The 12,302-nt window shown below is 44.6% G+C and overlaps 1 long non-coding RNA gene across 1 annotated transcript in view; it reads right to left on the minus strand.

Moving 5' to 3' along the window:
* Nucleotides 1-7,947: 7,947 nt before the first annotated feature.
* LOC107182372 overlaps nucleotides 7,948-12,302 on the minus strand; it is a 7,839-nt gene continuing 3,484 nt past the window's right edge. Inside the window, exons 2-3 of the long non-coding RNA XR_001513095.1 lie at nucleotides 9,151-9,246; nucleotides 7,948-8,273 (exon numbers count right to left, since the gene is read on the minus strand). This is a non-coding gene — a long non-coding RNA (uncharacterized LOC107182372). The remainder of the gene's footprint in view (nucleotides 8,274-9,150; nucleotides 9,247-12,302) is intronic.

The raw sequence follows: 12,302 nt of genomic DNA on the forward strand, positions 1-12,302 counted from the left end.
AGTCAAAAAATAATTCCCTGCCCAATGTCTAAAAAGCATATATGCTGCACTCTGCCAATTTTCAGATCAGCTTTAAGTAGGTCTAAACTGTTCTATTTTTCCTAAAATCAAATTCATGCCGCAGCCATGCCTGCTCATACATAAAGGGCTCCTTCAGGGTCAGGTTGAGGTTAGCTTCAGAGGCTGTCACAGTCTTTGTTTACTATGGGAGGCAGAATTCCAAGATTCTGCACCGCAAACTCCTGCCTTGTGGCATGTACACCCTGTATAATCTCCTGTGCACGTGGGTGGGATCTGTGACTTGTGTGATTGGGTCCTTAATCAGTTGAGTCTAACCAAAAGGTAGATTATCCTGGATGGGCTTGACTTAATCGAGGGAAAGCCTTCAAAGCAGGAGAGACTCTGCTACCCTCAGAGAGGCAAGCAGCCATGCTGTGAACTGCCTTTGGAGGTTGCCTTTAGGAGCCAGGGCCTCAGTCCTATGACCACAGTAAACTGAGCACCGTCAACAGGCAATGAGCTGCGAAGATGACCCCAGGCCTCAAATGCCACCACAGCCCTGGCCAACACTGTGGTTGCAGCTCTATGACGTCATGAGCAGAGGACCCAGTTAGGAGGTGCTGAGAGCCTGATCCCCGGAAACAGTGAGATAGTAGATGTTTGTTATTTCAAATTGCTAAGTTTGTGTTAATTTGCTTCTCAGCAATAGAAAGCCAATATACTTCTGGGGCAGTCACTCAGCTCTGATAAGGGTGCTGTTAATTTCTGAGTTAAAAAAACTTGCATCCTCCATATCCTGTACTTACTTGAGCACTTACAAAGCCCAACGCTCCCAGCATCCAATGGAGACTTCTTAGCTTCAAGTATTTAAGGGCATTATTTTTTCCACCAGGTAGCAAGACTTACCAACATAACAGTTGCAGTTCCCACACTTCCAGGTGGTGAAATCATGGACAAGTTATTTAACTATTGTTCTCAGCTATGGTTTCCTCCTCTGTGAGAGGGCAGTATGGTAATAACTGTGCCTTTCGTAGAGAATTGTGAGCGTTCAAGGGAATTCATACACGGGAAAGGCTTAGAAGATTTCCTCCCACAGCACAGCCAGTTAACTGTTATTATTTCTTATGACTGATTTCTTATTCGTGCAACAATATATTGAGGCTTAAGAGGTTCAGTAAAGAAAATCTATTTTCCCTTCCAAATTTGGGGTCTTTTGAGAAATAAGACCCAGAGATGGAGATCTAATAGCCACTGGGCTGAGTAGTGTTCTGGCTTCTCATCATTAGGGAGGCTGGCACCAGAGAAGCCCAGCTCATCCTAAACCTTAAACCCAAATAAGCCCAATGCTTTGAAAAGGGGAAAGCTTGTGTGCCTGTGGCACGGCCCTTGTAATGGTGGGTTTATACATCCAACATCTGTGTGGGACAGGAAGATGTAACCACTGGAATTAGCAGATCTGGACATGCCAACTGGCGGCGGGGGAGGGCAGAATTCTGTCTGTTTCGACATGTTGGTAGCCACACATTGGGAGGTGCGGTGTGTGCTGAATCTGAAGAGGTTCAGAGGGCAATAGAAAAAGCACCAAGGGGCTCACTGATAACAGCTACCACTGCGCACCCACCATGCTAGAAGCTGGACTGCTACTGTTTCATTTAATTTCCTAACAGCCGTTGAAGTCGGTATTAATACTCTCCACAGTCTACAGAGAAGTAAGTATAGGAAGGGTTAAGCGACTAGTTCCTGCAAAAAAGTCGGTGCTCTCAGCCTGTGCACTACATCGTCTGCCCCTTAGAAAATGGGTCGCTGTCCCTGCCTTTTCATTTACGTCCGCGTTCCTTGGACACGAGTCTCAGGAAATGTCTGGCTGCCCTTCCCCACTATGCTTTCAGATGGGTCGCCTTGCACATGATCAAGTGGAAATGGCACCAGTGAGCAAGAACGAATGAATGGGTGGAGAGTTCCAGAAGGAGGCGGGGAATGCGGAAATGCTGAGTCCTGTCCATAGTTCAGATGTGCCACGGCTCTGGGTGGCAGACACCCGCCGGCCCAACAGCCCAACTGTCTGTTTTGTCTTTGCTGAGCTGTAGTGGAAATCAAGCTGTCTACCACTGAGTCAGTGACTGAGAAGAGGGAAAGGGAGCCAAACAGAAATCACACCGCGTGCTGCAGTGGAAGACGAAGAGATGCCACATGACTGTTTCTGAATATTTCAGAGATTATTGTTGCCTGGGAATGGAATTCCAATGACTGGAAAGGCAGAGGGATGATTGCCTCAATGCACCGACCATGAAGTCTGTTCACCCTTTTTTGCCAAGGAGTTAATGAAGCTGGGGCAGGAGTGATGTTACTGGGCGATGTAGCGTCTATTTAGGCTTAAAAGAAAGCAGGAAGGCAAGTCCCCAAAGTCATCAAGGATAATAGTTTAAGGCAGAGCGGGAAACCCAAGACAGGTTGTTGTAACCCTTGATTTTTGGCCCTTTTACAGATGCAGATGGGCCTGTGGATCTTTTGAAATGTATTGCTTTTTCATGCAAATTTGAATGAAACAAATTTGAAATCATGGAATATGAAAACAATAATAAAGCCTCCCTCAAGGTACAACATTTGAGATCATATAAATTCCTCTATTTGTCATAGTCCCAGCAGGAAATATATGGCATAAATTGGATAAAATAAAAGAACTAAAAAAAACCCACACCAAGACTACTCACAAAGGTGTAGGCAGAGTGTAGGAAAACTGCAAGGAACAGTACAACTCTCCCCTCCAAGAGTAGAGAAGACACAAGAGTAAGCAAGTACTGAACCCCTGGGACGGCAGCTGTACGGAGCTGGGACCTTCGGTGGAGAGACACTGCTGACCCACCGTGGCCTGGCAGAGAGGGGGTCCTGGTGATAGAAGCCCCAACCCGCCTCCTCTGCGCCCCTGGTTTCTTGCAGGTGCTGCTCATTGGTGGAACCTTCCCGGAAGCCAGAAGGCAAGACTTGTTGAAGTCATCCATATTGATGCACTCCCTGCAGGGGGCAGGGGGCAGAAGGTTCTGGAGGGCCCCCAAACTAAATCAAGAAAGAATGAGACAAGAATCACCTGATTTCAAAGCAGCAGGAGGGCAGATGGTGAATGGTGTCTCTGCTATTGCTCATGGCAATGTCATTTCAGCTGGTCACAGCACTCACTGCTCCCCAAACTCTTCCCCCCGCCCCAAGTATCCCTCCATGGTCAGGACTGCTCTTGAATTGTTTGGATTTTGAATTATGAGATGCTTTTAGGGAACACACCTCCCATTAAATTCAAACTGCCCAATTTACCTTCTTCCCCTACTTGCCACTTCGGTTTGGAGTTTCCCCACGGGAGATTTTAAGCTACAAATTAATAATCAGGCTACACGAAGAATTCTGGCTTACCTCCCCTTATGCAGTTTCTGTATTCTTGAAAGGCCACGAAATTAAGGTTTTTCTAAATAGAATTGTATTTTAGGAATGGGATATTTTCAGAGCTTTGCAGCCTATTTTGTTATTAGCTTAGAATTGACTGGTGCTCCAAGAAATTAACATTGAATGAAATGAACAGCTGTGTTTCACTGTCACAGTGGTTGCAGGATTCCGGTTGCTAAATGATAAGCTCCATGAGGGCAGGGCTTTGTTCCACTCAGCAGTTTACTCCCAGGTTCCAGCATAATGCCTGGTTCTTAGAAAGTGCTCGATAAATATCTTCTATATATATAAAAGGCTAAGTGACTGACCGTCCATCTGTCTGTCCATCCGATTGTACATATGACATGCACTGGCAATTTAAAAATAAACGTTGACTTGTGCATGCGCGATACACATAAAGCTCTTGCTGGTGCCAATCACACGTGTGTGTTTCAATCTGTCATTGTCAACTGTGAATTTCTATTATAGAGAAAGGGCGAATAGTGATATTAAAATACTTCTTCTAGTCAATTTCCTTTCGATGTGCACCGGGCCACTAGTTTCTCAAATAAATGAACATAGGCTTTAAAATTATGCCTAGGTCTGTAACTGCATCACATCTACTTCGAACCGTACTCCCTTAGTTTGTGTTATTAAAAGATTTCAGAACCACTATAAGTGATATTGGGAAGGTCAACTGGTGTCTCCCTCCACTGGAATGCTGGAAACTTACACACTATGAATTAGTGTCCAAGATTCGTCCTTGTGTTAGGGTTCAACCATTCTGAGAGTTTCTCCAAATGCAACTACTGCCAATTAGGAACTTTTTCCAACCAAGACCCAAAGAAAGTCACTTATCCTTTCAGGACACCTGGAATCTCCACCAAACCAAGTGTTGCCTCTCGAGGGCCATTTTGTTTAGTCATCTGCTCTCCTTAGAAACAACAAGCCTGCATTTTAAGGCCTTCAAAGTTCAACCCCCAAGTGGGTGGGAGGAGCCTTGCTTCTCCATAGCACAGCAAGACTCATTCACCTTGCGTCACTTGCCACAGGACACAGACTAGGTGGAAGCGGCTGAAGGATCTAGAAAAGTCTGGCCCTGCAATATTGTGCTTTGTTTAGAAAGTCTGCATTCTGGCATCTCTTGAAGGTTTAATTTGGGGTATCTTTAATCCAGCAGATTCAATGAAGCTACCCATTAAGAAGAGTAATCCATGCATTTGAGTTCCATTAAAAGGGAGAAAAATGATTTTTTTCTCTCTCTCTTTCTTTTGCCCTAATTTCCCCTTCACTTAAACTTCCTCTCCTCTGCTTGATGATGTCATTGTAGTTTGTAGTCTCTGGCCTTGGGTGTGGGTGTGAGCAGTGCCCTCCGCAGCCATTGCTTATTCACTCAGTGAGTCATCAACCTGGGCCTCTGGGCTGGAAGAGAGTGACATCACTGGATCTCCTCCTCCTTTTCCTCCTCCTCCTCCCGGGCCTCTTCTTTCATTCTCTGCATGTTCATGACCAGCATACTCAGCTGTGTCTGCCCAGGAGCCTGGGAACTCACTAAGCTTCCCAAACCCCGGGTGATCCCGGGCAGGGAGCCTGGGGTTCTCACCAGTGCAGGGCAGAACTCCTGCACCCTGCTCACTACGAGGCCATTTATAGATTCAAATAGCTAGGAGGTGACCAATCTGACACTTCGAAGGCAACCAGATGTCTAGGAGTAAAGCTCCCCAGCCCTGCGCAGCCTCTGTGCGGTGAGGTCAACTCTTATAAACTGTCATTTCTGTGGGCATGCTCTTCATTCAACGGTTGTGCAAACCATGGGGCTGTTTCTCAGCAAATAAAATCCAGAGTCTTCCCAACAACAGTAATCCCTGGTTTGATCTTTTTCTCTCCCTTCCCATTTCTTTCTCTCTCTTCTTGAACGGCTTCCTCACTTCACTCCTAACTTAAGTTTCCAGCTGCGTATCATTTGGCTCTGTTTCCACCCCAGCCTTTTCTGTAATATGCAGTTGGACCCCTTCCAGGTCCCAGATGTGCTATTTACTTATGCTGCAGCATCTGGGCCTCTACACAGTCCTGTCACTGCGACGTGGCAAACCCACAGAAAATCCAACTGGCAACCAGCTAGTGGGCTGCACCATCCTGGCAAGCCAGGGAGGCATTTCAAAGGAGTACAAGGCAGGCCCGAAAGGAAGGGGCCTGAGGGCGAAGGGAATGCAGATGGGGCAGAAGCTCACCCCCTCTGGTGCTGGGGCTTTAGATGAGCCTCGTTAACGCTGGAAGATGGGGGCTTGGTTCCTTTCAGAGCAAGGTGATGCTGCTGCACAGTCCGAACAACTCAGTTCCTCCATGTGAACTGGAAGCGAGGGCACCTAGTTAACTGGTGGGGCTGTGAGCACCAGCGATGGGAGCCCAGGATCAGGGATATAGAGCTATTGAGGAGGGACACTGGACCGGGGCCAAAAGTCCTGGTTCTGGGTCCAACTTTCGGCTGGTTCTCTTCATGACCTTAGGCAAGCCTTTTCATCTGGGCTCCTATTTCCTTTCCCAGGAAATTGGAAGATTGGGTTAAATTGTGGGATTTCAAGCTTTTTGTTTTTAAAAACTCAAAGTAAATCTTAAGTGGATGCCTTTTATGGATGTGCATTCACTACTACTGTGAAAGGAAGTGGTACACTAACAATGCTTGCTAAAAAGCCTTACTGGCAGCCATTCCAGAGCTCACTGGATCCCAAGGGGTTTAGAGGGAGGTAGGAGCTTCAGAGATGTGCCTGTCCAACATTCAACCATCCTCACCTCAAGAGTCATGGGCTTGATAACATGGCCAGTCACCTTTTTGGTGGCACAGAGAACCCCCTACCCCCCACTGCCTTTGACACCCTCTCTTTTTTGTTCTTCCCCTGGAACTGTCTCTTTAACTTTCTCCCACCCCTCTCCTCCCAGTCATTTAGTTCCATCTCTGAATGGGTCATGAAGAGTAAGAGTGAGGTAGAACCATTTATAACCTCAGGCGAAACAAATACTTAGCAGACAAATCTTCCAGACTACTAAAATGGAACCTCCCTGTGCAGATTTCATGTATTATTATATCAAAAGGAACTCCTCTCTCTCTTCTTCCTCCTTGAGCCTCATTACTCAAAGCCCCATTTCTTATCTTAGCCTTAACTAGTCTGGCAAGTCCCAGGAATGGAGGTAAGGGCATGTATGAGTGTGTGTCCCTCTGTCTGGCTTTTTCTGAGACAACTTTATGGAACCTCAAGAGCTCCTTGGAGCACAGTTTGAGAACCACTGTACAAGATAGGATCATCACCCTCAATGCTTGGATCCTCAGAATGGTCCTGAGAGAAGAGTATTCTTGTTCACCTGGATTAGAATCCTAGGGTGTTTTTGGACTAGACAGGACTTTAGCAGATCCCCCCACTCTTTCTCATCTTGTTTTGAGGGAGGTCTACTAGATGGGAATAAGTCATAACTTTGAAGAACAATTCATAATTCCTAGTACCACATGGCTATTATCAGGTGGCACAACTTTCTAATGGTGGAATGGTTAGACACTTTGGGCACATGAATGAAGGCAAAGTTTAATATCTCAGAATTCCCCTCATCCAAGTGACTTCTATATGTAGACGCAGGAGTCCAGCTTGTCTAAAGATGAGTGTTGTGCCACTAATGGAGGCTCCAAATAATCTTGACTTTGTAGATAAAGTATTACTTTTCCTCTTAATCTTCAATGAGTGGCATAGCACCATACTTAAAGCTGTTATAGATTGGTATTATTCTTTCCGAATGTTTGCTGCCCTACTTGGCAACAGATTAGTATCTCTTGGCTATATGGATGTCAGGCTTAGTCACTGATTTGCTTTGGCCATTTTAAAGTGACATGCTACTTTGTTAACTGTGTGTAGTTTTGGGGTGGTTTGTAATACTTTCCAGTCATGACTGAATGATAAAATTAAGGCCAGAAGGACAGGCCCTTAGGAAAATCTGAATTATGCCAGTATGATTCTTAACATGACTTTTTCCAGGGTTCTCTTCTAGCAAATGAGTTCTTTCATCATTAAGACAATCTATATATATAAAAGCCTAATATGCAAATTGTCCCCACAGGAGTTTGACCAGGAGTTTGATCACTGGCTGTGATGTATGCTGACCACCAGGGGGCAGCACGGAACAAAGGAAGGCCCCAGCTGGCAGCTGGAAGGCCCCAACTGGCCCTGATTGCCGGCCAGGCCTAGGGACCCTACCCATGCTTCTAGTGCAGGGGTGGGCAAACTTTTTGACTCGAGGGCCACAATGGGTTCTTAAACTGGACCGGAGGGCCAGAACAAAAGCATGGATGGAGTGTTTGTGTGAACTAATATAAATTCAAAGTAAACATCATTACATAAAAGGGTACGGTCTTTTTTTTCAATAGTTTTATTCATTTCAAACGGGCCGGATCCATCCCGCGGGCCATAGTTTGCCCACGACTGAGCTAGTGTCAAAGCTCTCTTGATATGAAAGAATTCATTTACTAGAGTCACACACGAGGCTTATGGTAGCAATTTTTTAAACATCATTGGTCACTGATATATTGTTTCATTATAAATTGGGAAAATTGCTGTTTGCTTCTTTTAGGTACTTTTGATTTCCTTTTTAATTGGCTTGAGTAATGGAAGACGAGAGACAAGAGGAATATTTGTCATCTTCTTCCCAGAAGCACTTTTGTTTAATTTCAGTTCTCCTCTGTGTGGTGGTGGGTGGGCTGCCGGGCACTGCAGCGGTCTCACGCATGCTTGTTAACCTTCTGCAGGATGCCCACCCCGTGTACACTGTCATCTCCAGGACTCTTCCTGCTGCAGTGGTTCTAGGCTCCTCCCTCGTTCCTGCTGGGGGTGGAGGTGGGGATGGACTTGGAGTTAAGAGAACATGTCAAATCTCCTGGCCCCTCCAACTGAAGGTCATATGTTTGCCACAGAATGTAAACATTCTCTTTCTGTTCTAAAGAATAAACCTGTGATCAAATTGCTACTTGTTTTGCTTCCCGTTGGTTCACAGATCCCATGCTAGGAGTAGCTAACTTTCCAGAAGTCTCCTCAATCACGACATACTCTTTAGCTTTAGTTATTGTCTCCTATGCAGCATGGGAGGGGCACTCTCTATAGGTCCTGGTGCCAGAAATCGTTTCTTTTTCTAAATACCTGGCCTTGTTTTTCTAAGTCTCCCCCCACCCCAATCATTTTAGATCCTCATAATTGTGAGGATCCCCCAGCTCCAAGCTTGTCCCCTCTCTGATATTTGATCCCCGAGAGGGGGAGTCTGGTTATTGTCCAGTGACTAGTGTTTCCCTCTCAGAGTGTGGGTAAAATCTTAGTATACACAGTATACTCACTCTTCTCCTGTTAGATGTTTTTACTACCACATTTCAGTCTGAATTCTGCAGTGGGAAACTTACTGCCACATAATTCACTTTTACTCAATATTTTCTCTAAATAGGGCGATACCCATTTTTCGCTGGATGTTGAATGAATTAGTATTGCATTATACCCAAGACCAGATGGAGCTGGCTTTTTCTGAGGAAGACAAAGCATCAGGTTTTCCTGTTTTGGGAAAAGTGCCAGCTTGAGCAATTACCTGGCTGCTGTCCTAATTGTCTTACTGTGTGAACCAGAGGGGCCATAGGGGCCACCTGATCAATTATGTGGGTATTGATTAAGAAGGGGAGGAAAAAATAACCCAGAGAGGAAATTATTCACTCAGGTTTACCGTGTATGTCAGGAGTGTGTTAGTCACTCAGTAAAGATCTGCAGATGTGGCTGCTGGAGACAGCCAGCAGCATGGAAGGCGTTTGAAGACTTCATCCTGTAGAGAGAGAAATGTTTTTCGAGTCTACATTACACATGTGAAGAAATCAGAGGTAGCATAGAGTCCTGTGGTTGAAAAAAATAAAACCAGCTAAAAATAGCCAACATATTATTGAAGTTTAAAATGAAAAAAGATAAAAATCTTGATAAAAAATAGCATCCCTTACTTGTGCCCATGTCTCCTAGTTGCCATCAAATCCATACCCACCCTAACACCAGCTAGGGTCCTACCTTGAGTCATATCACTGCCCTTCATTTTCAAAGGCTTCTCTTGAGTGACAGCCATAAAAATCTTCCTCCATTGGAGGAAGTAAACTAATTTCCAGACATTTGCTCATGACTTCACTTAAAAACTTAGTTTAAAAACAACAACGGTGTAGAATAGGGTCGCAAAGTGCGGCTCATAAGCAGGACTGTGCTGTTCGGCTTCCCCGGGATTTTTACAGTGAGAAACCGCACAGAAATGCGGATTTCTCCATGACTACCATCAGCTGGAGCTGAGTGGCAACTGCCAGCCTGAGACGAGCCCCATCCCCTCTTCTGTTCTCTAAGGATGTGCACTGGGCCTGCTCCATTCACTTACAGCACCTGCCTGGTCCTGTGCCTGAGCCCCGAACGGAAGAGCCATCTCTGACACCACGAAGAAACTGAGGTGAAGGGTCACTCTGAGAGGAAAACATAGCTTAACTCTACCGGGGACTCAGCTTAGTATCTGTGTGAATGGGGGAGGGCTCAACACAGGCAAAATAGTTTTCAAAGCAACTGGACTGGTTTCTCTAAACACATCAATGTGTGGGGGAGGCAAAGAAAAGTAAGAGGAGACAAAATAAGAGATGAAAGAACGCAGAGGAGGGCATGGCTCTCAGGAAAATTCTGTAAGCACGTGGTAGCAGGGAACATAAGGAATCTCACCAGTCTGTTGCTAAGGGTTCTGCATCCCGTCATTGACGAAGGAGGGTCTGGTGTGAATCTTGTTTTCTGTCTGTACTGGCCTCTGTGAGGCTTAGCTGGGCCTGTGTGGCCTTGGGAATCTGCTTCTACTCACATGTGTCTGTTAACACAGCAAGTCCCTCCTGGTTTCTGGGAAGTCTTTCAGTCTGTTCTCCTTTTTGGTTGAGCATGAGAGGACCATTTGGATTCCCCATATGTTCTCAGCCATCCTCCTTGCCTCTGTCTACTGAACATGGAGAATGTTAGCTGCTCTTGCACTTCATTCTGGGGCCTTGAGAGACTGCACGCAGGGCAGATGGAGGGTGGGACAGGCCATTCCAGAGGTTTTCTTGGCAACACTTACCCTGCACTTACTCTCCTGGCTGCCCTGTGATGGACTGAGGCCCTCTGAGAAGATTTCTTGTCTGAATTTCAAGTTGGGAACTAGCCTTGCCAGATCTCTCCCTTTTCCAGAGAGGACGGTCTCTACCAACTCCCCAAGGGTTTTGACCCCTGGAGGAATAATTTTGAGAATCTCTTCTCAAGATCCTGCACTAACTATACACTCTCTAAATTTTTCCCAAGCTCCTCAACCCCAGGTCAGAAAAGATTCTGCTTTTCTCTGTGTTCTGGAGATATGGCTTGTATCTCCTCACACATTTTTCTTCCACTATGGTTTAAGTTATAAACTCCATGATCTTATTGCTCCAGGATTTGCCTTTGATGAGCTACATTTCCCCCCCTTCTTCAATGCTATTATATCTTCCCCTCTCAATAGCCTATTTTGAAATTCAAAGTGAAGACTATGACTTGTTGAATTCTGCTGGGCTCTTTGGTATATTCCCTTCTTTAGGACAAAAGCCTCATGCTAGAGATCTCATGTTAATGGTGAAAATGTTGTAGGGTAAAAAGGAAATGCCAAGAAGGAAGAATACATCTGTTAATATTTTAAATTATCTTACAGCTATTTATATGGTACAAACCAAATGACTTAGGTGTTCTACAAAATTTTTCCCTTTTTGGGGGGAACTGGGGAAAACTAGGCACATTTCTCAAAATTTTAAGTTTAAGTAGTTTTTGAAATTTACCATAAAAGGCAGATTTTTCTCTTCCTCCTTGGCTTTGAAAATATTCCCTATGAAACCCCATTCTTTTCCATGATGCTCCATAACCTAGGAGGGCCGGCTGGCAAAATTCCATACACTAAGCAATTCTCACTGCCATAGACTATCTCCTTGGGGAAAGAGAAAAGCCCTGTGGCTAAAAATGTCAAGTCTGGGATCCTAAAGCTCTACCAGAGACTGTGGGGAATATTGTGCTCTTGGCTGGGGAATAGGCTGGATAGCTGGAATGTCTTTTCCCCAGTTGTTGATTTCTAGGGTTCAAGGAAAACAGACCTTAAAAGGAAGGGAGGAAGTACAAGTTTCAGAGAACAAAAGTAAAGATTAGTTATCCTAATATTTTAAAAAGTGTTTTATGAGTATTTAGCATTTGCTATTGATGAAATATAACATATAAAAGAATCAATTAGCCCTGACCTGATGGCTCAGTTGGTTGGAACATGGGCCTGTATACCAAAAGGCTGTGGGTTCGATTCACAGTCAGGGCACATACCTAGGTTGGGGGTTTGATCATGGTTTGGGGTGTGTATGGGAGGCAACTGATCGATGTCTCTCTCTCTCTCCCTCTCTCTCTCTCCCTCTCTCTCTCCATGAAAACATATCCTTGGGTGAGGATAACAAAAATAATAAAAGAATCAATTAAATGCTGATATTATGGAGTCAAGCTTCTAATTACTGGGAAAAGGTCAAAACACCCTCAGATTTATGAGTTCATGATAGTAAACTTGATTTTTCTCATACTATTCACAGAATGCTTATGACAAATGCAGTGCAAATGGAGTCTTTATTCCCAAACTGTTGAAACTAAACTCACCTATGTTGAATATTACCATAGCAGTATATACCCCATGGAAAAATGATTCATGACTAACTGATGTATGTGTTTGTATGTATATAAATATATATATTTATATGTATGCATGTGTATGATGCATATATATATATATATATATATATATATATGCATAATATTTTCATGCTCTGCCACAGAGGAAAGATTTTC

Source organism: Myotis davidii, unplaced genomic scaffold, assembly GCF_000327345.1.
Source record: "Myotis davidii unplaced genomic scaffold, ASM32734v1 scaffold390, whole genome shotgun sequence".
Taxonomy (NCBI): Eukaryota; Metazoa; Chordata; class Mammalia; order Chiroptera; family Vespertilionidae; genus Myotis; species Myotis davidii.